Source organism: Cherax quadricarinatus, chromosome 5 (genome assembly GCF_038502225.1).
Source record: "Cherax quadricarinatus isolate ZL_2023a chromosome 5, ASM3850222v1, whole genome shotgun sequence".
NCBI lineage: Eukaryota > Metazoa > Arthropoda > Malacostraca > Decapoda > Parastacidae > Cherax > Cherax quadricarinatus.
In genome coordinates, this window is record NC_091296.1 from 65,005,101 (window position 1) to 65,032,749 (window position 27,649).

Below are 27,649 nucleotides of genomic sequence, written 5' to 3' on the forward strand. Positions count from 1 at the left end.
AAGGGTTGAGACTTTTATATCAAGGGGGTCGTACTTCCTTAGTTTGAGGCTACCAAAGGAAAAGAAACATCGTAAGACGTAAATTCATCAAAGAAGCAATAGACAACTGATAGAAGACTTGTTGGGCAACGATGTTTCCGATCCTGGATTCCATTATTTAGCAGAAAATTATTTTTTCTCCAAGAATCTTACTTGGTGCTTTCCAAGTGGAGAACCGAGTACTGTCAGTGGGATTAATGACCTGCACTTCTTACAGTGACTTGCTCACAATGACTCGCTCACCAGTTCACATTTGGAGGTGCTTATCAAGAGACCTTGATGCTCTCCTTGCCCTTTGGTTTTTCTGATGTCCTTCACCAAGTACTCAGTGGCACCCGTCAGAGTACCATCATCCAGGAACTAGATGTTGAGCTCCCTGACCAGTGCCTCAGTAACTTCCTTGATGGCCAGGAAGGAAAGGAAAGGCGCGAAGGAGATAACATGTTGGACACTTTCACAAAGTTAATTTCATGTTCAGAGAGAAATTAGAGCCATTGTGCCATGAGTGGATGAACATATAGAGGGGAGGGAATGCCGACGAACAGCTCTAAGTATTATTATATTAAGGGGAAGCGCTTAAGTAGGAGTCACAACACCTGGAGAATGGGAAACAATCAGGTTAGATGCAAGGAAAGGGAGGACAAGTTCAATTCCTAATATCAAGAGGTTCTCCTCAACATCAAGGAATCTCCCGTGAAGGACGAATTTCTTTAAGTACAGTATATTTTATTTTGATCGGAGATTTCTGTTACATAAAGCGAGTGATGCACTGGGTTGCTGTTTCACAGTCTAGTAGACTATCCCAGACGAACTGGTCTCACTATGATGGCTGACTATTTTCAGGGCTGTTCTGGTAACCAGGACAGCTGAAGGAATAAGAAACCGCCATTCCGTGGTTGGAATAAGTCACAATTAACCCGCACCTAGGAGAGGAAGCGTTTATTGACGCTTAGGTTTGTTGTAGATCATTGTTAGTTCATTTATTACTTGGTTCAGGACAGACCCAACGTGGTCTTAAGTGATCTCTCTTAAGTACGGATTATTTGTGGTAAGGACAGCCTTAAGTTGCCAAGATAGACTGCCCATTTCCCTTGTTTTAGCGCACAGATGCACACACAAAAGAGAGGTCTGATGGTCTCACGGTCAACGCAGGGGAGACAAATATTGACGAATCTTAAGAACATGAAGACAATTTTCTGCAACATCACCAACTTCTGGGCTGAGCATTTGTTTGATGTGCTGTTATCTTGACCCCGTGAAACCACCCTCAAATCCAGGTGGAAAGGAAAAGGTAAGCTCTGTATACTTTTAATTTTTGGACTGCTCACGGTTCTACTATGTAACAGACGTCAGTATTGCTCTCAGAAGCTCTGAAAGGACGTTTAACTTGTTGAGTCTGTGCTATGGAAGAACCTTGGGGAGCATTTTTACCTTTGTTTATAACTAGTCTGTTTGCGCGCGCAGTATTACCCTTCTCTCTCTTATCGCTGATTTCTGATTTAATTTTAAAGATTTCAAATAAGGTTTATTTATTTTTTATTTTTTTTTTTTGGGGGGGGATGTTCTAACACGGAGATGAATATTTAGTAACGTCCTAGCAACCACAGCATTAGTGACGTTATTTATCACCACTATAACGCCAGACTCCATAACATTTCATTACAAAACACTTTAGTGAAGCGTTATGGAATCTGACGACACGTTAGTGATAACTAACACTTACATTCATACGTTGGTTTAGAAAGACACGTAAGCAAACACTGACATATTTATTACCAAGGTTTATACCACATTCATACGTACATACAGACATTCATTTTAATATCTCTAGTCGACGGGGATATCATTCCCTACAAAAATATTTTTAATTATTACCGCCGTCAAACAGCTGTAGTATAATCAGTATTAACCAGTTATTCAACCAAATACAGGAACACAATTCCAGTTATTCAACCGAATACAGGAGCACAATTCCAGTTATTCAACCGAATACAGGAACACAATTCCAGTTATTCAACCGAATACAGGAACACAATTCCAGTTATTCAACCGAAGAACAGGAATACAATTCCAGTTATTCAACCGAAGAAGAGGAACACAGTTCCAGTTATTCAACCGAAGAAGAGGAACACAGTTCCAGTTATTCATCCAAATACAGGAACACAATTCCAGTTATTCAACCGAATACAGGAACACAATTCCAGTTATTCAACCGAATACAGGAACACAATTCCAGTTATTCAACCGAAGAATAGGAACACAGTTCCAGTTATTCATCCAAATACAGGAACACAATTCCAGTTATTCAACCGAATACAGGAACACAGTTCCAGTTATTCATCCAAATACAGGAACACAATTCCAGTTATTCAACCGAATACAGGAACACAATTCCAGTTATTCAACCGAATACAGGAACAATTCCAGTTATTCAACCGAATACAGGAACACAATTCCAGTTATTCAACCGAATACAGGAACAATTCCAGTTATTCAACCGAATACAGGAACACAATTCCAGTTATTCAACCGAATACAGGAACACAATTCCAGTTATTCAACCGAATACAGGAACACAATTCCAGTTATTCAACCGAAGAATAGGAACACAGTTCCAGTTATTCATCCAAATACAGGAACACAATTCCAGTTATTCAACCGAATACAGGAACACAATTCCAGTTATTCAACCGAATACAGGAACACAATTCCAGTTATTCAACCGAATACAGGAACACAATTCCAGTTATTCAATCGAATACAGGAACACAATTCCAGTTATTCAACCGAATACAGGAACAATTCCAGTTATTCAACCGAATACAGGAACACAATTCCAGTTATTCAACCGAATACAGGAACACAATTCCAGTTATTCAACCGAATACAGGAACACAATTCCAGTTATTCAACCGAATACAGGAACACAATTCCAGTTATTCAACCGAATACAGGAACACAATTCCAGTTATTCAACCGAATACAGGAACAATTCCAGTTATTCAACCGAATACAGGAACACAATTCCAGTTATTCAACCGAATACAGGAACACAATTCCAGTTATTCAACCGAATACAGGAACACAATTCCAGTTATTCAACCGAATACAGGAACAATTCCAGTTATTCAACCGAATACAGGAACACAATTCCAGTTATTCAACCGAATACAGGAACACAATTCCAGTTATTCAATCGAATACAGGAACACAATTCCAGTTATTCAACCGAATACAGGAACAATTCCAGTTATTCAACCGAATACAGGAACACAATTCCAGTTATTCAACCGAATACAGGAACAATTCCAGTTATTCAACCGAATACAGGAACACAATTCCAGTTATTCAACCGAATACAGGAACACAATTCCAGTTATTCAACCGAATACAGGAACACAATTCCAGTTATTCAACCGAAGAATAGGAACACAGTTCCAGTTATTCATCCAAATACAGGAACACAATTCCAGTTATTCAACCGAATACAGGAACACAATTCCAGTTATTCAACCGAATACAGGAACACAATTCCAGTTATTCAACCGAATACAGGAACACAATTCCAGTTATTCAACCGAATACAGGAACAATTCCAGTTATTCAACCGAATACAGGAACACAATTCCAGTTATTCAACCGAATACAGGAACACAATTCCAGTTATTCAACCGAATACAGGAACACAATTCCAGTTATTCAACCGAATACAGGAACACAATTCCAGTTATTCAACCGAATACAGGAACACAATTCCAGTTATTCAACCGAATACAGGAACAATTCCAGTTATTCAACCGAATACAGGAACAATTCCAGTTATTCAACCGAATACAGGAACACAATTCCAGTTATTCAACCGAATACAGGAACACAATTCCAGTTATTCAACCGAATACAGGAACACAATTCCAGTTATTCAACCGAATACAGGAACAATTCCAGTTATTCAACCGAATACAGGAATACAATTCCAGTTATTCAACCGAATACAGGAACACAATTCCAGTTATTCAATCGAATACAGGAACACAATTCCAGTTATTCAACCAAATACAGGAACACAATTCCAGTTATTCAACCAAATACAGGAACACAATTCCAGTTATTCAACCAAAGAACAGGGACAATTCCAGTTATTCAGCCGAATACAGGAACAATTCCAGTTATTCAGCCGAATACAGGAACAATTCCAGTTATTCAGCCGAATACAGGAACACAATTCCAGTTATTCAACCGAATACAGGAACACAATTCCAGTTATTCAACCAAAGAACAGGGACAATTCCAGTTATTCAACCGAAGAACAGGGACAATTCCAGTTATTCAACCGAAGAACAGGAACAAAATTCCAGTTATTCAACCGAAGAACAGGAACACAGTTCCAGTTATTCAACCGAAGAACAGGAACACAGTTCCAGTTATTCATCCAAATACAGGAACACAATTCCAGTTATTCAACCGAATACAGGAACACAATTCCAGTTATTCAACCGAATACAGGAACACAATTCCAGTTATTCAACCGAAGAATAGGAACACAGTTCCAGTTATTCATCCAAATACAGGAACACAATTCCAGTTATTCAACCGAATACAGGAACACAATTCCAGTTATTCAACCGAATACAGGAACACAATTCCAGTTATTCAACCGAATACAGGAACACAATTCCAGTTATTCAACCGAATACAGGAACACAATTCCAGTTATTCAACCGAATACAGGAACACAATTCCAGTTATTCAACCGAATACAGGAACACAATTCCAGTTATTCAACCGAATACAGGAACACAATTCCAGTTATTCAACCGAATACAGGAACACAATTCCAGTTATTCAACCGAATACAGGAACACAATTCCAGTTATTCAACCGAATACAGGAACACAGTTCCAGTTATTCAACCGAATACAGGAACACAATTCCAGTTATTCAACCGAATACAGGAACAATTCCAGTTATTCAACCGAATACAGGAACACAATTCCAGTTATTCAACCGAATACAGGAACACAATTCCAGTTATTCAACCGAATACAGGAACAATTCCAGTTATTCAACCGAATACAGGAACACAATTCCAGTTATTCAACCGAATACAGGAACACAATTCCAGTTATTCAACCGAATACAGGAACACAATTCCAGTTATTCAACCGAATACAGGAACACAATTCCAGTTATTCAATCGAATACAGGAACACAATTCCAGTTATTCAACCAAATACAGGAACACAATTCCAGTTATTCAACCAAAGAACAGGGACAATTCCAGTTATTCAGCCGAATACAGGAACAATTCCAGTTATTCAGCCGAATACAGGAACAATTCCAGTTATTCAACCGAATACAGGAACACAATTCCAGTTATTCAACCGAATACAGGAACACAATTCCAGTTATTCAACCGAATACAGGAACACAATTCCAGTTATTCAACCGAATACAGGAACACAATTCCAGTTATTCAACGGAATACAGGAACACAATTCCAGTTATTCAACCGAATACAGGAACACAATTCCAGTTATTCAACCAAATACAGGAACACAATTCCAGTTATTCAACCGAACAACAGGGACACAGTTCCACTTATTCAACAGAAGAACAGAAACAGTTCCAGTTATTCAACCGAAAAACAGGAACACAATTCAGCGACCAATCAGTGAAAACAGACCCATGTTACCCCCACTTGTTCAATGCTTCTATAACAATGTTCCATTGACCACTGCTGTTAGTGAACATTCAACGATGAATAACATTTTAGTGACCAGTTAAGGAACAGGAACTGACTACACAGACCTCTCTCTCTCTGGACGTAGGTAAACAGAGGTCGCAGTGTTAAGGTGAAGGGTGGGGGTGCGCGTGCGCACGATGTGTAGGCAAGAAGTGCAACCCTCTCTGAAAAAAAAAAAGCTTGAAGGTATATACTACAGCGTGTGGGTGCTGGAGGAGTCGACCTCCACTAACACACCCGATCAAGGGTGCTGGAGGAGTCGACCTCCACTAACACACCCGATCAAGGGTGCTGGAGGAGTCGACCTCCACTAACGCACACGATCAAGGGTGCTGGAGGAATCGACCTCCACTAACACACCCGATCAAGGGTGCTGGAGGAGTCGACCTCCACTAACACACCCGATCAAGGGTGCTGGAGGAGTCGACCTCCACTAACGCACCCGATCAAGGGTGCTGGAGGAATCGACCTCCACTAACACACCCGATCAAGGGTGCTGGAGGAGTCGACCTCCACTAACACACCCGATCAAGGGTGCTGGAGGAGTCGACATCCACTAACACACCCGATCAAGGGTGCTGGAGGAGTCGACCTCCACTAACACACCCGATCAAGGGTGCTGGAGGAGTCGACCTCCACTAACACACCCGATCAAGGGTGCTGGAGGAGTCGACCTCCACTAACACACCCGATCAAGGGTGCTGGAGGAGTCGACCTCCACTAACACACCCGATCAAGGGTGCTGGAGGAGTCGACCTCCACTAACACACCCGATCAAGGGTGCTGGAGGAGTCGACCTCCACTAACACACCCGATCAAGGGTGCTGGAGGAGTCGACCTCCACTAACACACCCGATCAAGGGTGCTGGAGGAGTCGACCTCCACTAACACACCCGATCAAGGGTGCTGGAGGAGTCGACCTCCACTAACACACCCGATCAAGGGTGCTGGAGGAGTCGACCTCCACTAACACACCCGATCAAGGGTGCTGGAGGAGTCGACCTCCACTAACACACCCGATCAAGGGTGCTGGAGGAGTCGACCTCCACTAACACACCCGATCAAGGGTGCTGGAGGAGTCGACCTCCACTAACACACCCGATCAAGGGTGCTGGAGGAGTCGACCTCCACTAACACACCCGATCAAGGGTGCTGGAGGAGTCGACCTCCACGAACACACCCGATCAAGGGTGCTGGAGGAGTCGACCTCCACTAACACACCCGATCAAGGGTGCTGGAGGAGTCGACCTCCACTAACACACCCGATCAAGGGTGCTGGAGGAGTCGACCTCCACTAACACACCCGATCAAGGGTGCTGGAGGAGTCGACCTCCACTAACACACCCGATCAAGGGTGCTGGAGGAGTCGACCTCCACTAACACACCCGATCAAGGGTGCTGGAGGAGTCGACCTCCACTAACACACCCGATCAAGGGTGCTGGAGGAGTCGACCTCCACTAACACACCCGATCAAGGGTGCTGGAGGAGTCGACCTCCACTAACACACCCGATCAAGGGTGCTGGAGGAGTCGACCTCCACTAACACACCCGATCAAGGGTGCTGGAGGAGTCGACCTCCACTAACACACCCGATCAAGGGTGCTGGAGGAGTCGACCTCCACTAACACACCCGATCAAGGGTGCTGGAGGAGTCGACCTCCACTAACACACCCGATCAAGGGTGCTGGAGGAGTCGACCTCCACTAACACACCCGATCAAGGGTGCTGGAGGAGTCGACCTCCACTAACACACCCGATCAAGGGTGCTGGAGGAGTCGACCTCCACTAACACACCCGATCAAGGGTGCTGGAGGAGTCGACCTCCACTAACACACCCGATCGAGGGTGCTGGAGGAGTCGACCTCCACTAACACACCCGATCAAGGGTGCTGGAGGAGTCGACCTCCACTAACACACCCGATCAAGGGTGCTGGAGGAGTCGACCTCCACTAACACACCCGATCAAGGGTGCTGGAGGAGTCGACCTCCACTAACACACCCGATCAAGGGTGCTGGAGGAGTCGACCTCCACTAACACACCCGATCAAGGGTGCTGGAGGAGTCGACCTCCACTAACACACCCGATCAAGGGTGCTGGAGGAGTCGACCTCCACTAACACACCCGATCGAGGGTGCTGGAGGAGTCGACCTCCACTAACACACCCGATCGAGGGTGCTGGAGGAGTCGACCTCCACTAACACACCCGATCGAGGGTGCTGGAGGAGTCGACCTCCACTAACACACCCGATCAAGGGTGCTGGAGGAGTCGACCTCCACTAACACACCCGATCAAGGGTGCTGGAGAAATCGACCTCCACTAACACACACGATCAAGGGTGCTGGAGGAGTCGACCTCCACTAACACACGATCAAGGGTGCAGGAGGAGTCGACCTCCACTAATACACCCGATCAAGGGTGCTGGAGGAGTCGACCTCCACTAACACACCCGATCAAAGGAGCTGGAGTCGACCCTTTAACTCACCCGACCAAGTGCACTAGAATCAACCTCCAGTGACCCACACAAAACCCTAGAAGTTGCCTGAGTCGACCCACGCTGACCCACAGCGGACCGGAGGCATAATTACAGATAATAATAAAGGAAAAAACATCTACTCTAGATAAGACTTATCAAAATTACACAAACACTGATTGGTTTATTAAGTTAATCTATCGACAATATGTTAGGTACTGTAGGACACAAGTGCTTGACGAAGCTCCTGGAGAGCGAAACGTTCCCACAATAAAATATCACATTAGTTACACTTATATCCTTTTACCTAACGAGTAGAATTATCTAGACGTGCTCTGTCTTATTTAAAGACATCATGAGCGCCTGCATAAGCGGAAAAACATTAATTACGTCTTATTTTAATCTATAGTTTCAGACTTTAGGGCCATCCCTCATATGCCGTTCACAGGTGGTAAGAACTGTGATCTCCGCGCGCTTCTGGAGGGACAGCTATTGAATAAATACGGATGAATGTGCTCATTAATAACCCTCACGGAGACAAACTCATCTGCTGAAGGGAATCCCAGAAAGGGATCAAATTATACAGACCAATTAATTTTCTGTCGCCATGTGTGTTATTATTGAGCATTGACAAGGGTTTATTACACTCTACTCATCCAAAGATGAAAGTGTTTCCTTCTCTAGTCGATCTTACCTTGATAAGAGAGCGCCGCTGTGGTGAAAAAAGAGAGACCCAGGTATGACGCTGGTGATGATAGAGAACTGGGGGGAATTCGTCCGACGTTCAGTACTTCATCACAAGGTGACCACGGCCAGAGGTTAGCTGCTCTAACCTTCCCTCTTTCTCCAGTGGATGACCTATACAAAGAACACATATAAGAACATAAGAACATAAGAAAGAAGGAACACTGCAGCAGGCCTACTGGCCCATGCGAGGCAGGTCCAAGTCTCCTACCGGCTTAAGCCAATGCCCCAACCTAGTCAGGTCAGGTCACATTCACTTAAGGAAGGAACACGACAACTGACCTAGTAGCACAAGCTAATCAGGTCCAACTCACACCAACCCATACCTACTCATGTATTTATCTAACCTATTTTTAAAACTACACAACGTTTTAGCCTTTATAACTGTACTTGGGAGTTTGTTCCACTCATCCAAAACTCTGTTGCCAAACCAGTGCTTTCCTACATCCTTCCTGAATCTGAATTTTTCCAACTTAAAACCATCGTTACAAGTCCTGTCTAGGCTAGATATTTTCAGCACGTTATTTACATCCCCTTTATTTATTTCGAAACGTTTCGCCCACACAGCAGGCTTCTTCAGTACTCGACTGAAGAAGCCTACTGTGTTTCTATCAACTTTTCTGTACTCGACTGAAGAAGCCCACTGTGTAGGCGAAACGCCTCGAAATAAAGATACCTAACTGTTGCATATGTGTCTTACCTAACAAGATTTCTGATACATGGGATCAACTTTGTCATCCTCCTTTGTATGTTTTCCAGAGCATTTATATCCATTTCTATAATACGGTGACCAAAACTGTGCAGCATAATCTAAATGAGGCCTAACCAAGGATATATAGAGTTGAAGAACAACCTGAGGACTCCTATTATTTATGCTTCTTGATATGAAGCCAACGAGAAGACAGGGATGGGGCAGAGAGAGGAAACCAAAACCAAATCTGGGAATGGTTTATATACAACTGATCAGAGAGCAGCTGCATATACTAACAACTGCATGAACCTTTCCTTAATAAGAGAACACAAGTGTTGAAAACTGGAAGCTGATTGAGACCTTTTCAAGCTATAAACAGAAAGAAACTTTGGAGAAATAACAAACCAAGCAACCACTTAAAAGATACCTCTTCAGGGATACCTAAAACAACGATAAACTTTTCAGCAAAAATAATGGTGAATAAACAAGCCAAGATCGCAAGTTCTGGCCATAAGATACACCTGTACTCATGATCATGTGTGTGGAGTTGGAAGCTACACGCTCCTAACGTAAGTAACGGAGTTGTGGGAGTTGACAACGACTCATCCTCTACCCCCCCCATCCCCAGAGGGAGGCAACCACAGCCGCCCTCTACCACATGTTGCACCTCATTATGCACTCTACAATTATTCAACACCGCAACGCCACATACACCTCTCCACCACCACCCGTAGTAGTCTTCTGTGAGAAAACATACAGAAGCAACTGACAGAGATATAGATGCCAGAAATAATGTGTTATTATCTCTGGCATCTATATCTCTGGCTTTCGCGTGTTGTTTCCTGAAATATGTTGCAGTGCTAGTGAAGTGCTCTTGATCCAATAAATCTGAGCTGCTCTTCCTGTGTTCCTCCCTTCCTACCATCCCGTCTTTCCCAGACTAGTTCCTCTCACCTCCCTCACTTGTCTGTGTCAAGGACTCTGCCCCTCCCCACTTAGTCCTCTCCCATGGAGACATCTCCTTTAAAATTCCATTTCTCCTGTGTATGGGATAGCTTATCATCAGCGACGATTATTTCCAAGTGATGATAGCTATGCTGGAGTTACTGTCACATGAGGATATCGTGTGATATTTACTAGACGATATCGTCAAGTAATGATCCCTATCCTGTGTGATGGAATATGAGAGGGAACCATGGATGCTACCCTAGAATAGGGAAGCATCACACTGCTGATAGATCAACTTTTGTTCGATAAAAACATGTCCCTATCCTCGTCCTGTCCCCCTCCCTCCTCAAGCTGATTTCCTATTCCTCCTTCCCTGTCCTTCCTTCATCCCAGCATCCCCATCCTATCTCCCACGCCCACTGTCATTGATAGTTTTATTATGCATCCCATACCTATCTTGTGGGTGGTGAGTACCTCATATACGCACCGGGTTGCGCTTATGTCATATGAGTGTGAATGATGCGTAGTAGGCTGGTCTATAGCAACCATTTAGGGAGGTACTATCTCCCGTAATATGTGTGGGAAACAAAGGTAGTAAATGGGTAGACCAACAGATGCCTTGAAGAAGTATAGAAAGAAGAATTAAAAATAATAAGGCATTCAGAGGTACAGTTTAATGAGTACAAATTTACGTTGAAGATCCTTTCGCATTTTGCAATAATGACTTGGCGTTTAGCATCACCTCCATGATGCCCTCTGACAACACTCCATCTCAGGGCTGTGACAACACTCCATCCAAGGGAATAAATTATCCCACGCCGATAGAGTCAAGAGAAAAGGTAGCAGAGTGACTATGTGTGTCAGGGAAAATTTAAACTGTTGCATTAGACAAGAATATCAGTGACGGACGCTGAATCTGTTTGGCTTCGGTTTCTTAAGGGAAGCGAAAAGTTAATCAAATTGTCAATCCCTCGGTATCAGTATCTCATGGAATTACCATAATTAATAACTATGTCAAGGTTCATGGCTTCCGTGCGGCCAATTTGATGGGGCTAAGGGAATTATCTCGGTAGAGGAAAAATGGGCAACCTGATCTGAGATTATCCTGTGGACCAGGACGGAAATAACTGCTAATATGACATTTTTCAAAGCACTGCACAACCTGCCCAAGTCACACATACTTCAAACAGGGAAATTAGATCAACGAAAAATACTAAAAGAATAATCAATGAATTAAAACAGATCAAAAGAGAGGCATTGACAGACGAATAAAAAACAAGAGAGGAGCATTTCGGGAATCAATATATTCAGTTAAGGAAAGAAATCAAGAAAGTAATTAGAAAAGACAAAAGAGATTATGAAGTTAGAGACGCAAGGGAATCGAAGTCCAACCCTAAAGGTTTCTCTGGGGTATATAGGAATAAGAGTAATATCTTAGCTCTACTTACTGACAGTGATGAAGAAATGTATACAATATTTAACACTTATTTCCTCCCTGTTTTACAGAGGAAGATATAAACACAATTCCAGAAATAACGAATTATGTAGAACAGGACGAAAATAAGTTATTCACGAAGTCACTAGTAATGTGGTTCTCAGACAAATAGATTTAAACCAGACTAGTCACCAGGCTCTGATAAACTGTTTTTAAGTGTTATAATGGAATGTAAAGAGGGTATAACACCGGATAAGTGGAAATAGTAAATGTGATACCTATTTAATAAGCGGGAGGTACTTCTTTAGCTTCGAATTACAGATCGATCAACTTAACCTCCACTGTGGAAAAATTGATGGAATCAATAACTTCGGAAGAGATTCGAAGCCACATTGAGAGATAAATTGACCACTGAGTCTCAGCATAGTTTTTCAAAGGGGGTATTCATGTCTTACGAGTTTACAAACCTTTCTCACTAAGGTATTCAAGGTAGTAGAGCATGATAATGAATATGAAACAGACGCCAGTGAAGTCACTGATAGAATTTCACACGGGAGGCTGTTGAAGAAAGTAACAGCACACGGTATAGAAGAAGAAATTTTCTCCTTGATCAAGGTGTGGTTGACCGGGAGGCAGAGTTTACATAAATAGGGAGAAATCAGAGTGAGGACGTGTCACAAGTGGGGGTCTACAGGGGTCAGTATTCAGCCGCTTGTTGTTCACGATAGACGAGGGAATAAATAGCGACACAAGTTTGCCGATGACACTGAAATAGGCCGTTAGATAAATTCTGATGAATTTATCTGACGGATAAGATGATGTGGTCGAGAAAGTGGCAGATGCAGCTCAGAGTGGATAATGTTAGCCTCTAATCCTAGGAAAATTTAATGGAAATGGCACTAATAAACTAAATAATGTAGAAGACAAACTGAATGCGAGAAAAGCTTAGGAGCTCTGGTTGGCAGTAATCTTAAGCCAAGACAACAATGTATAAATCTTCGCAATGAAGCTAATAAAATTCTTGGCTTCATATAAAGAAGACTAACAGAAGTCCTCAGGTTATACTTCAATTTCATATATCCTTTGTTAGGCCTCGTCTAGATTATGCTGCTCAGTTTTGGTCTGTTACAGAATAAACATAAATGCGCTAGAAAACGTACGGAGAAGTTGATCCCATGTATCAGAAATCTTTCCTACGAGGCCAGACTAAAGGAACTGAATCTGCACTCTAGAAAGGCACAGAATTGGAGGGAGAGAGATGAATGAAGAGTGCATATGGAAGATGGGAATAAATAAGGGAATGTAAATAACTTGGGGGGAAATAACCAAGAAAAGGACTCGCACCGATTGGTTTAAGTGTTACAACTTTAGGTATAGAAAAAATACAGGAAAGCACTGATTAGTCAGCAGAGTTGTGGGTGAGTGGAACAAACTGCCTAGTAGCGTCACTGGACAGATATATGAGTAGATGTGGATGAGTGTGAGCTGACCGGCCTAGCATGGGCTAGAAGATCTGCTGTAGTGATTCTTTGTCTTATGTTGTGCTAACACTCTTTCCCTGGGCTCTGACAACACGCTATCTCAGAACTTTGACAACACTTCATGTCAGGGCTGTGGCAACATTCTACCTCAGGGCTGTGGCAACATTCTACCTCAGGGCTGTGGCAACATTCTACCTCAGGGCTGTGGCAACACACTTTGTTCTCCCAACAGTGTGGCTGGTAATGTTGGCTACGTCTTACCATCATCTAAGACGTGTGTTTCCACATTCCTTTCTATCTTCTGGCAATGTAATTCACTGCTCATCTTTCAGTAATTACTTTCAGCAAATGGATTTTGCTCATTATGCTAAGTAGGTGTTAAAGTTCAGCCATTCATTGTTTTGCAGAAATATTATTATTATTATTATTTGCATCTACCATTTCCGACCAAGACAGGATAAACGAAAAAATGGAAAAAAAAAACATTCAATCAGTGTCTGCCAAATCACTCACCGAAATGGAACTTCCTCACGAATCATTTGGAAAGGAGTCGTTGACCCGTAAGTGTCACAGCGCCTCTGAAATGGTGTAGGGGGTGTTATCAGGTTTGATTCCAGGATAGGAAGAGCAGCTCCAGTTCACTGTCTGACAAACTCTTCACTGGAGAGAGAGAGAGAGAGAGAGAGAGAGAGAGAGAGAGAGAGAGAGAGAGAGAGAGAGAGAGAGAGAGAGAGAGAGAGAGAGAGCAAGTGTAAATATTGTGGGGTAAGGAGAGCCAGGTATGTACTTGAGGTTGATGATCTGCCTCGTGCATACACTCAGACCAAGTCTGTGTGTGTGGGAGTGCTGTTCTAGGTTTACCTGGAGTTGGACCTCGATTCTAGAGCTTGTTTGGCCCAGCGTGATCCAGATTCTGCAACAGCACTTCCCGGTCCAGCTTGACCAAACTTTGTCATGTCTTGATCAAAGCATACATGTATTATACCTGCAAGTTGCTGGCATCACCATACCTGTTCTACCAGACCTTGTCATGGAGCCCTGAGCTATGTCATATTTTACACTGACCTGGTTGTCTATCGTTGAACACATCTGATTTAAGAACATAAGAAAGGAGGAACACTGCAGGAGGCCTGTTGGCCCATACTAGGCAGGTCCTTTACAATTCATCCCACTAACAAAACATTTGCCCAACCCAATTTTTCTGTAAAGTAGGACCTAGCAAGGACGAAGCTGCATTCTCTTACTGAAGCTGCTAGAAATTATTTAAGAGCCAAGTCATTACTGGATCAGGAGTCATTACCGCAGAGTAAGTAGTAATCTTAACTCTAAATAAATAAGAGTTTAGCTCTATTTTTTTCGTAAATACATGAATAATTAGCCATGGATGTCTCCAGTGTATTTTTTGGTTAAACTTCACCGTGACCCAGGTTGACCCTGACCCAGATCCCTGACAAGACTGTCATGGACCAGAGGTCATTCTTGTTACCTGTCGCCCTTCATTACCCACCTTCACTCTCTCTCTCTATAGTCTCACCATTGACCCTAAAATGATTTTTCATTGGCCTAAATGGCTGTAAAAGATGTAAAATCTCTACGTCTTCTATCATCGTTTCTTTTTCGGCCTTTCCTGAGGAATAAAGTGTTTCTGTAGTATCGTTTGATAGACTCGGATTCGCTAAATGTTTGTGTGTTGTTTAGGCGAGGAGAAATTACGTTTAACTATAAAATTCTTTAAGGAATTAAGGAATGGTTTGGTTTTCGAGATTTTTTTTTTTTTTTTTAGAGGGAAGTCCGTGTAATTCTTTGTATTTTTTCGTAATTTCACGCATAGTTCGCGTTTTTTTTTTCACACTGGCGATCATATAATTTTGGCAGACTGAATTACGCTGTCCGTATAGCGACGGCCGCGATAAATGACTTATCAAAATCATGTAGCATCACCTGATATAATATTAAATTCTCCTGTACTCGCTCTAACTCATCTAATGACCATATGAACTAAGTATTATTGCCTTACTATTCTTAAATTAATCTTTAAGTTTGCCCGAAATGCTCAGCATACAGAGAGATTTGGCATGTACACCCAACTATTATATACCTCTGTACAACCATATAACTTGTCAAAATAAAAAATCTAAATCTAAATACTGCACATCAAAGTTTAATATGAAAGAAAAAAAATGTTCCATGGCACAAATACAGTGGAATGGTGACGTAAGAGAATAATTTAGGCACGAAATTATCAACCAGGAAAGCAAAGACAAGACAGAAGACTGTACAATGTGTTAACAGATAAGGAGGCACGCACCAGAGGTGGAAGGGATAGGAGAGGCACTGAAAAGACTAATGGGAAAATAAGGGGACCCCTGATGAAGCTCTTCACATCAGAGGAGTCGGAACCATAGCAGCTTAAATACTCTGCAGTCCACCCACACTGATCAATAATAATCAAAATGGGTGAAATTTCAGACGACTAGATGATATTAGACATGATCCTAATATTCAAGAAAGGTATCAGATAGAAACCACTGAATTATGGACTAGTGTTGATAACAAATAAAGAGCAATTTGCTAGATCAAGGTACAAAGAATTGATGGAAACCTCAAACATAATAAATTCCTCACAAAACACCAGCATGGATTCAGAGATGGGAAATCGTGAACATAAAACAGAGTAACATCAGCTAGCCAGGAGAAGGAATACGGGTGTACTGCATATTTCAAATCAAAAGGAAAATTTTTGATACGAAGCTGCATAGAAGATTACTTAGTAAAGTGGAGAAGCAAGCTGGAGTAACAGGGAAGGTATGGATATGGGAATACTTGGATAATATACAACAGGGAGAAACTTTTAGGAACCAGTCATTAGGATAGGAAAGAATAAACTAGTGAGATACATTGTGTCTTGTGAGTAATAATATGACAAAATGAGACATATGTCATAATGATATAAGAAAAGGAACTTACTCCTGATAATTTTTTTTGCGGATTCCAAACTAATAAGAAGAGCAATTAAAGAGGGAAAAAATGCTACAATGAGACTTGAACTAAAATAATAGAATAAAGGTTTGGCGGGGAAAAAACTGGTTATAGTAATTACTTTAAACTTATCCCCTGAAGCACAATGAACAGAATAACATCAGCAGCACAAAGTTCGTAAATATAACTATGACATTCATGAAGGTAGACACGTTTTCAAGTATATTTTATCCCATCTAAGTGAATTATTCTTGAGCATTCATCGGCAGTGTGGAATCATCAGCTGTTAAAACACCAAATGCAGAGTGATGTGTCCATGGGAGAGTCTAGAATGGTGGTTCTTATGAGGGAAATGATTTGTGAGGAAAGAATTTGAGAAAGAGGGTTTCTGTTACTGTAAGAATGAAGAAGACGAGGGGATATGGTCATAATGTACAAAATATTGTAGAAGATCAATAGTGAAAGATTGGATATTTGATAGAGATGAAACGAGAACAAGAGGCCAGGCAAGGACTGGCAATTACACACAAACAAGCCACGAGGATATCAGGAAATGTTTTCTCCCTCTTTCTCCCTTCATCTCTCTCTCTCTCTCTCTCCCTCCCTCCTTCTCTCTCCCTCCCTCCCTTCTTCTCTCCCTCCTCTCTCTCCCTCCCTCCTTCTCTCCCTCTCTCTCTCTCCCTCCCTCCTTCTCTCCCTCCTTCTCTCTCTCTCTCCCTCTCTCTCCCTCTCTCTCTCTCTCTCTCTCTCTCTCTCTCTCTCTCTCTCTCTCTCTCTCTCTCTCTCTCTCCCTCTCTCTCCCTCTCTCTCCCTCTCTCTCTCTCCCTCTCTCTCCCTCTCTCTCCCTCTCTCTCTCTCTCTCCCCCTCTCTCTCTCCCTCTCTCTCTCCCCCTCTCTCTCTCTCTCCCCCTCTCTCTCTCCCCCCATCTCTCTCCCCCTCTCTCTCAGTCCCTTGACTCACCCTCTCGTCCACCCTGCAGGACAACCACACTATCTCCCAGACAAAACCAGGACACACGTCCTTCACAGACTCTTGTGACATCCTCTGGCCTGACTCAGCATCAAGGAGTGCGGGAAGGGGCACACCACTCAGGTGCCACGCTGGGAGTGACCTACAAGATAAATCTCTTCTTATCCACCAACACTGAGATCTGGATAGATATCAAACTCTTTCTAATCCAGCTTCAAAGACCAGGGTCAGATTAATTACAATAATATCTTAGCTGACATCAGTGACATACTACTATATAGAAAGCCGCTTGTTATGAAAAGCCTTTCGGGCAAATTAGGTCAATTTTGTCCCAGGATGCGACCCACACCAGTCCACTAACACCCAGGTACCCATTTTACTGATGGGGAACATAGACAACCAGTGTAAGGAAACACGCCCAATGTTTCTACCCTTCCCGGGAATTGAACCCGGACCCTCGCCGTGTGAAGCGAGAGCTTTAGCCACCAAGCCACGGGGCACAGTAGGAGATTAAACGTTAGAGAAGGATAGATGAAAGCTTTTGACTCATTATAGGAGCGGAGATGAGGTCAAATGAGAAATATGACGTAATGTTTTCTATGCTGAGGTATAAGAGGCAACATAATTACTGCTCAGTAATCTATCCGAGCCTCCAGTACAGTGTTGCATAATTATTACTCGTGGGGGTAAAACGCTAAAATCAAAAGGGTCAGACAGCGAGTGCCTGAGGACTGGTAGTGAGAAAGAAATTGAAGGGCAGCTCCAATTCCAAGTACCAAGAGCCCTTCACCATAATCTAGGTACCCCTCTTCAAAGGTATGATTTCCTTCGATACCACTGACAAGACAGTGGTAGCCACTTACAAAATAGTGGTAACCACTGGCAAAATAGTTGTAACACCTTATAAGATTTTAGTAACTAGAAGCCACTTATAAAATAATGGTAACCACTTAAAAGAAAGTTATGAACATTATCTTTAAGTGTTTATATTCAAAATTAATCGATAAATCCACAAGGGTCAGGGTAATATATAAAAAAATTGGTAACCACTTAAAAGACAGTGGCACCCACCTATAAGACAGTGGCACCCACCTATAAGACAGTGGCACCCACCTATAAGACAGTGGCACCCACCTATAAGACAGTGGCACCCACCTATAAGACAGTGGCACCCACCTATAAGACAGTGGCACCCACCTATAAGACAGTGGCACCCACCTACGAGATAGTAACATCCATCTACAAGATAGCAACATCCATCTACAAGATAGTAACATCCATCTACAAGATAGTAACATCCATCTACAAGATAGTAACATCCATCTACAAGATAGTAACATCCATCTACAAGATAGTAACATCCATCTACAAGATAGTAACATCCATCTACAAGATAGTAACATCCATCTACAAGATAGTAACATCCATCTACAAGATAGTAACATCCATCTACAAGATAGTAACATCCATCTACAAGATAGTAACATCCATCTACAAGATAGTAACATCCATCTACAAGATAGTAACATCCATCTACAAGATAGTAACATCCATCTACAAGATAGTAACATCCATCTACAAGATAGTAACATCCATCTACAAGATAGTAACATCCATCTACAAGATAGTAACATCCATCTACAAGATAGTAACATCCATCTACAAGATAGTAACATCCATCTACAAGATAGTAACATCCATCTACAAGATAGTAACATCCATCTATAAGATAGTAACATCCACCTATAAGACAGTAACATCCATCTATAAGATAGTAACATCCACCTATAAGATAGTAACATCCATCTATAAGATAGTAACATCCACCTATAAGATAGTAACATCCACCTATAAGATAGTAACATCCACCTATAAGATGCCGTCGTGATTTGTGGTTAGGTGGGAGCCACTTGCAAGAAACTCGTCTAAAAGTGTACATTATGAGGTTATGTATCCAAGTGGTAAGTGACCTCCTCTGATCCGGCAGTAGGTATCGGAAGTAGGTCAGGAGAGGTCAGGCAACCTTCCAGTGAGTAACCTTTTCTGACACGGTGCTCAGGACTGACTCTACTGGTCTTGTAACACTGGTGGATTTTTGTAAAATTCGATATTTTTCTGCTAAAAAGGTCAGTTAAATCAATTTCACTGACTGCTAAAGGATATATTTTGGTACACCAGTACAGGTCAAATATTTTACAATGATTAATATTTGGTTTGATCAGCCCTAGCATCCATAAGTACTTTAACACATTACCCAACAAGGTCTCTAATGGATTTAACCGCATGCAAGAATGAAGTCACATTACTCAGTAACTTGAAGGGAAAGCTCACTTGTAACACTAGGAAGAACTTGCCTAACTTATGATTTTTTTTCTCTGACTCTTTACCTTTGGTGTGTGTACTCACCTAATTGTACTCACCTAATTGTGGTTGCAGGGGTCGAGACTCAGCTCCTGGCCCCGCCTCTTCACTGATCGCTACTGGATCCTCTCTCTCTCTGCTTCCTGAGCTTTGTCATACCTCTTCTTAAAACTATGTATGGTGTGTGTGTGTGTGTGTGTGTGTGTGTGTGTGTGTGTGTGTGCGTATGTGGGTGTGTGTGTGTGTGTGTGTGTGTGTTAAGTTTTCCCACTGCTTCTTAGTAAGGGGTTTTCAGTGTTCTTGTTGCGGTTGAAGGTTCTTTTTCGTCTTTTCTTGGATTAAATTTGATTGCTATATCCCGGGTTCCCTTCTACGTTTTGTGATTCCGAAATAGGGAATACTTTTTTTTTTCATGTTATTTCGTGAAGTTGAAGTGTCGTGACAATTCATTCGTTGGAGCTGGAGTTGCTTGTGTCGGCGTCATGAGTACTTGTGCTTGTCTATGACTGCTTGCATCTGATTGTAACTATCATGACTATTTGTGTCTAACTTTCATGAACATTTGTGTTTGATTAACTGTCCCATAAAGTTTCTTAACAGACAAGTAAACAAACGTGTATTTCTTCCTTGTTATTTCTTAGTTGCTAAGTGACTGTGTCAAAACATTAAAATGACGACCCAAGGGTAACGTTCATGTAACTATTAACACTTGTATATAGCCAATAATTAATATTAAACAGGCCATTCACGAGTGTGATTTCAGAATAGTTTGAGAACCTACCATTCAAAGGAGGTGAAATCGCAGATCTGGAGAGTGTACAGAGATCCTTTACTGCACGTATAAGTTCTGTCAAGCACCTTAACTACTGGGAACGCTTGGAAGCACTTGACTTGTACTCGTTGGAACGCAGGAGGGAGAGATATATCATAATCTACACTTGGAAAATCTTGGAAGGAATGGTCCCAAATCTGCACACAGAAATCACTCCCTGCGAAAGTAAAAGACTGGGCAGGCGATGCAAAATGCCCCCAATAAAAAGTAGGGGCGCCATTGGTACACTAAGGGAAAACACCATAAGTGTCCGGGGCTCAAAACTGTTTAACAGCCTCCCATCAAGCATTAGGGGAATTGCCAATAAACCCCTGGCTGCCTTCAAGAGAGAGCTGGACAGATACCTAAAGTCAGTGCCGGATCAGCCGGGCTGTGGCTCGTACGTTGGACTGTGTGCGGCCAGCAGTAACAGCCTAGTTGATCAGGCCCTGATCCATCGGGAGGCCTGGTCATGGACCGGGCCGCGGGGGCGTTGATCCCCGGAATAACCTCCAGATGAACTGGAGTCTCAGATATTCAGAGATAGATATACCACGAGTGGGGATAAAACCCGCGATCAGAGTCTCAAAACTCCAGACCGTGGCGCTAGCCACTGGGCCAGCTAGCCCAGTGGCTAACGCCACGGTCTGGAGTTTTGAGACTCTCTGATCGCGGGTTCTATCCCCACCCGTGGTATGGTTTGTTTACCATCGTGTCATTACGATTTCATCTACCTCGAGTCTACCTGGAGGGCATTCCGGGGATCAACACCCCCGCGGCCCGGTCCACTACCAGGCCTCCCGGTGGATCAGGGCCTGATCAACGAGGCTGTTACTGCTGGCCGCACGCAATTCAACGTACGAACCACAGCCCGGCTGATCCGGCACCGTCTTTAGGTATCTGTCCAGCTCCCTCTTGAAGACAACCAGGGGTCTTCCCGTAATGCGCCTTATTGCTGGTGGGAGGCTGTTGAACAGTCTTGGGCCCCGGACACTTATTGTGTTTTCTCTTAGTGTACCAGTGGCGCCCCTACTTTTCACTGGGGGTATGTTGCATCGCCTGCCAAATCCTATGCTTTCGTATGGAGTGATTGCTGTGTGCATATTGGGGACCAGTCCCTCCAGAATCTTCCAGGTGTAGATTATGATATATCTCTCTCGCCTGCGCTCTAGTGAGTACAGGTCAAGTGCTTGCAGGCGCTCACAGTAGTTAAGGTGTTTGATGGAACTTATACGTGCAGTAAAGGTTCTCTGTACATTCTCTAGCTCTGCAGTTTCACCTGCCTTGAATGGGGATGTTAATGTACAGCAGTATTCCAGCCTAGAAAGAATAAGTGATTTAAAAAGGATCATCATTGGCTAAGCATCTCTTGTCTTGAATGTTCTCATTATCCATCCTATCAGTTTCCTCGCAGATGTGATAGTGGCATTGTTGTGGTCCTTGAAGGTGAGGTCTTCGGACATTACCACACCCAGGTACTTCACTTTACTTTTCCGCTCTATTGTGTGATTGGAGTTTGTAGTATACTCAGTTCTAGTTATTATTTCCTCTAGTTTTCCATAATGGAGTAGTTGGAATTTGTCTTCATTGAACATCATATTGTTCTCTGTTGCCCATTGGAAAACTTGGTTTATATCTTCTTGGAGCTTTGCCGTGTCCTCAATGGATGGCACTCTCATGCAGATCCTAGTATCGTCTGCAAAAGATGATACAGTGCTGTGGTTTACATCTCTGTCTATGTCTGATATGAGAATGAGGAACAGGATAGGTGCGAGTACTGTGGCTTGTGAGACAGAGCTCTTCACTATGGCAGCATCTGATTTAACTCTGCTTAACACTACTCTGTGTGCGATTGGTTAGGAAGTTGAAGATCCATCTGCCTACTTTGCCGGTTATCCCTTTAGCACGAATTTTGTGTGCTATTACACCATGGTCGCACTTGTCAAAGGCTTTTGCAAAGTCTGTGTATACTACATCCTCATTCTGTTTGTTTTCCAGTGCATCCAGGACCATATAGTGGTCAAGCAGTTGCGAAAGGCAGGAACGACCTGCTCTGAAACCATGTTGCTCTGGGTTGTGCAATTTTTGGGAGTCCAGGTGGTTTGCTATCCTGTTTCTTAGAACTCTTTCAAAGATTTTTATGATGTGGGACGTTAAAGCTATTGGTCTATAGTTCTTAGCTACTGCTTTGCTGCCACCTTTATGGAGTGGGGCTATATCTGTTGTTTTTAGTGACTGTGGAATCTCGCCTGTGTCTAAGCTCAGTTTGAGGGCCTTTTTTTGTTCAGTCTCAAGTTACCTACACTGGTGTATCCTACGTAGAAGCAGATTGGAATTACGATTAGAGTACGTACAAATTTGATGGTAAAATATCTCAACTATCTGACGTTTATAATCTTAATGCATCTAATCGGAAAATTTGTTGCCCAGTAGGTTTAGGCTGAGTGTCTGCAGACAGATATGCTAGTTTAGTTATACACCTTAGAATCGTTGGATCCCATGCAACAGCAGAGGAATGCCTCATCTGATCAGGTTCAAACCTAATGTTGGTGAGCTTTGCGCAATAAAAGAATCTTATTGATTTTGGTCTGTGTATATCATAATTTGCCAATTTTATCGTACATATTTCCATGCGGTAGCTGGAGAATGTATCGCACGATCGGCTTTAAATCCTAACAAGTTCGTCAATCCATTTTTTTTAAGATTGACATTGGGTTGTGGAGATGCCAATTTCCCAGTTTCATTGATTTTTTTTGTTAAGAAATGTAAATATTCTGTTTCACGTGATAATCTATGAACGTTTAATTCAATAGGCTTCAAACTTTCATCTCAGATCTATTTTACTTAGAGAAAAATTTAGATTTTTCTTGAAGAGGGATGGTGTTAGTTTCCATAATTCCATAATTTCCATAATTCCATCGCTGTCCTTTCCTCATTGCTCACAGGAAAAAAATCATTCCAGTGTCATGGCTAATTTACACATATTTACACATATTTTACTATGTATGATAATATATGTAACTGTTTATGTGTACCTGTACTTAAATAAACTTAGGTTAGATAAGATTTGTCAGGAAACAGGACAAGTATTTCGTTTGAGCTTTTGGTCATCTGGCCGAGACCTTCCACTGGCTTATTGATTCACCCCTTTAAAAATTATTACTAAAGTTACAACCATTTGATTATTAAATTAACAAAGAATCAAATAATTTTTCATGCAAGACTGCAGAGAATTAGAAATACCTGTAAAATATAACAGTATCGATTGTGAAGTCACTTTGACTTCCTTGGGTTATTTTACGTAATCTATATATATGCTGCTATGTACTTGAATAAACGTACAGTAATCACGTACAGGTTCTTGCAGCTGTGTGTTCATTACACCATTACATGTTCAGTGCCCTAGGCTGACGTACGTACTAATAGTTGGTTATGATCAGAATTATAATTTTTAATGGGGGTGGAGGGGTAAGCCAGCTGAAGGCCTCGGTCAGATGACCAAAAGCTCCAGCTGTGGGTCAGCATATGACTAAGACCCGCGTCAGGAAACACTTGTCCTGTGTCCTGACAAATCTAATACCTTCTGACAATCATCACTAACCCAGACATTCCAGTCTGGGTTAATCTACGCTAAATAAAACTTAATGTGCTGTGTATACGTCTTTAACAAATGAGTGTCCTTAAGATACTCCTGACTGGTGGCAAGAGTTCTCGCTTCACACGCTGAGGGCCCGTGGTTCGATTCCCGGGAAGGGTAGAAACACAAGCTGTCCATGTTCACCCATCAGTAAAATAGGTACCTGGGTGTTAGTCGGCTGGTGTGGGTCGCATCCTGGGACAAAAATGACCTAATTTGCCCGAAATACTCAGCATAACAAGCGGCTTTCTATATAGTAGTATGTTATTAATGTCAGTTAGGCCTGTATACCTTGTACATGTACTTGTAGTAAGATATTATTATTATTATTATCATCACGAAACATTTAAGGTGGCAAATTGCTTTAATTCCTACTACACATCTGTTGCATCAACACTAGTAAGTAAACTACCAGCTGCATCAAATACCTTTAACACAGACTCTGATAAGTTTCAAACATACTATACCAATAAAGGGGTAACCCCAAACAGTTGTCAACTAGTAAGTGTATCTCATGACTTCATTCAAAAAGAACTAAGCAGGTTAAACCCAACTAAGAGCACAGGCCCTGATAACATCCCGTCTAAGTTCCTAAAAGATGGTGCTTCTGAACTGTCAATCCCTATTGCTCACATAATAAATCTACCAATCACCACTAATACCGTACCAGAGGGGTTCAAGGAGGCCAGAGTTACTCCTATCTTCAAGAAAAATAATAGGTCTGATGTAAGCAACTATAGACCTGTTAGTATACTCAGTATAATATCTAAAATTCTGGAGAGGGCGGTGTATTCTCAAGTAGTTAAGTACCTTAATGACAACAGCATTCTCCATAGCTATCAATCGGGCTTTAGAAGATCCTACTCAACCGATACCTCCCTTAATAATCTGATGGATTACCTGAGAACTGAAATGTCAAAAGGGAACCTCATAGGTATGGTAACCTTAGACCTGCAAAAGGCCTTCGATACTGTCAACCACAATATATTATGTAAGAAACTTCAAGCTATCGGTATATGTTCTGTAGACTGGTTTAAGTCCTACCTTAGCAACAGGAGACAAATAGTCAAAATCAACAAAACGGAATCAGAACCCCTGCCGATAACATGTGGAGTTCCCCAAGGTAGTATTCTGGGTCCCTTACTATTCTTATGTTATGTCAATGATATGTCTATCAGTGTCAAGTGCAAACTCCTACTGTATGCAGATGACAGTGCTCTGTTAGTGACAGGTAAAGACCCACAAGATATTGCTAATGTTTTAACACTGGAACTGGAGTCCTGCAGCAAATGGTTAGTAGACAACAAACTATCATTACACCTAGGGAAAACTGAAGCCATTCTCTTTGGAACGAAACATAAACTGAGAAGGGTAAATAATTTTAATGTTCAGTGTAATGGGGAGTCCATCACTTTGGTTTCATCAGTTAAATATCTGGGAATCCCCTTTGACCCATGCATGTCAGGAGAATTGATAGGGAACAGTGTAGTAAAGAAAGCGAATGCCAGGCTGAAGTTCCTGTATAGACAAGCACAGTGTCTACCTACTGAGGCTCGCAGGGCCCTATGTCTAGCCCTTATACAATGCCATATGGATTACGCTTGCTCTTCTTGGTACTCTGCCTTGACAAAAAAACTGAAAGATAGACTGCAAATCACCCAGAACAAAATCGTAAGATTCATCCTGGGGCTGGGACCAAGAGAACATGTAGGCCAGGATGAATTACAGCTGTTGGATATGCTGAATGTTGAAGACAGAGTAAAACAACTGAAGCTAAATCATGTTTATAAAATTGCTCACGAACAGTGTCCAGAATATCTTGCTGTCAATTTTGTCAAGGTTGGGAACCAAAGCAATCATAGTACTAGGGGGAGAGAGCACAACTTTGTAGTACCCACAGGGGGTCCTCAATCTTGTCCCCCAGGATGCGACCCACACCAGTCGACTAACACCAAGGTACCTACCAGGTACCATTGTTAAGGATTGCGTGGTCTAATGGTCTGGAGCGTCATGCGTTTTCGCTTACCATGAGGCGGGCCAAAACAGCATGGGTTCAACTCCTTGGCTAGTGTAGTGTTGTTATTGATATATAATATATATATGTATATATGTATGTATATCATTCAACACATTCACCATCATTCATACATAATCACTATTTGACGCGCTTGGATACGAGAGTTTAGATGTCCCTCCAAACAGCCAATATCCCAAACCCCTCCTTTAAAGTGCAGGCACTGTACTTTCCACCTCCAGGACTCAAGTCCTGGAGGTTGTCTGTAATACTTCTAGTTCTTGCAGTGTTTCTTTCAGTTCCTTGAATCCCTTCACAAAATATTACCCTGCTCACATTATATATATGATGTATGTGGGTGTACTAACCTATCTGAAGTTGCAGGGGTCGCGTCACAGCTCCCGCGCGCGAGCGAGCCTCTCTGCTCTTAGTAACATGCTATGGAGATCAAATATTTACTGCCCTGTCTGGTGGCGAACAAACTTAATGAAGCAATTCGAATGCTAGCCAGTTTAAAGGGAAGGGCGAAGAGCGAAATCAATTGAGCGCTGCTGAACCTTCTTGTGTTCAATTCCCAGGACAGATCCCCCAGAAGGTCCACGGGTAGAAAATTCAGTGACTGTGGGATCACATATACGGAGTCTTCTTTTTCTTTTTCCTTTCCCTGAATTATTTAACAATTTATATCATTTACTCCTGTGTATTTTTTATAGGAAATCTCTCATCATCCTCCGATATAAAAGGTCCTCGTTCAGGATTTTTCTTGTCTGCCTGCATGACTCCATGTCAGCCTACCTGTCAGCCTACCTGCCAGCCTACCTGCCAGCCTACCTGCCAGCCTACCTGCCAGCCTACCTGAGACAACCTGCCTGTCGACCTGCCTGAGAGACAACCTGGCTGAGAGACAACCTGCCTGTCGACCTGCCTGAGAGAACCTGCCTGTCGACCTGCCTGAGAGAACCTGCCTGTCGACCTGCCTGAGAAACAACCTGCCTGAGAGACAACCTGCCTGAGAGACAACCTGCCTGAAAGACAACCTGCCTGTCGACCTGCCTGAGAGACAACCTGCCTGTCGACCTGCCTGAGAGAACACCTGCTTGTCGACTTGCCTGAGAGACAATCTGCCTGTCAACCTGCCTTTCGTCCTTGCTCTCAGATTGCTTGTCTGTGTCTGTTCGCCGTACAGTTCCCCAAAGGAATACGCAATGCATAAAAGTGAGCTTCGTCAAGACCTACAATCAAGTGTGAGCTTTGACAAATCTTATAGAGGAACACCCAACGCTTAACTACAAGTTTTATCAAGTCTTACAGAAGCATACACCA

The 27,649-nt window shown here is 42.5% G+C and overlaps 1 protein-coding gene across 2 annotated transcripts in view; it reads right to left on the reverse strand.

Annotated features, from left to right (window-relative positions):
* The window catches only part of LOC128684740 (NADPH oxidase 5), a 218,861-nt gene that overhangs the window by 165,911 nt on the left and 25,301 nt on the right, over positions 1–27,649 (reverse strand). The window contains exons 2-3 of one of the 2 annotated variants that reach the window (XM_070103328.1): positions 14,068–14,132; positions 8,950–9,113 (exon numbers count right to left, since the gene is read on the reverse strand). The gene's annotated coding sequence lies outside the window, so the exon portion shown is untranslated. The remainder of the gene's footprint in view (positions 1–8,949; positions 9,114–14,067; positions 14,133–27,649) is intronic. The other variant, XM_070103338.1, reaches the window with a different exon arrangement.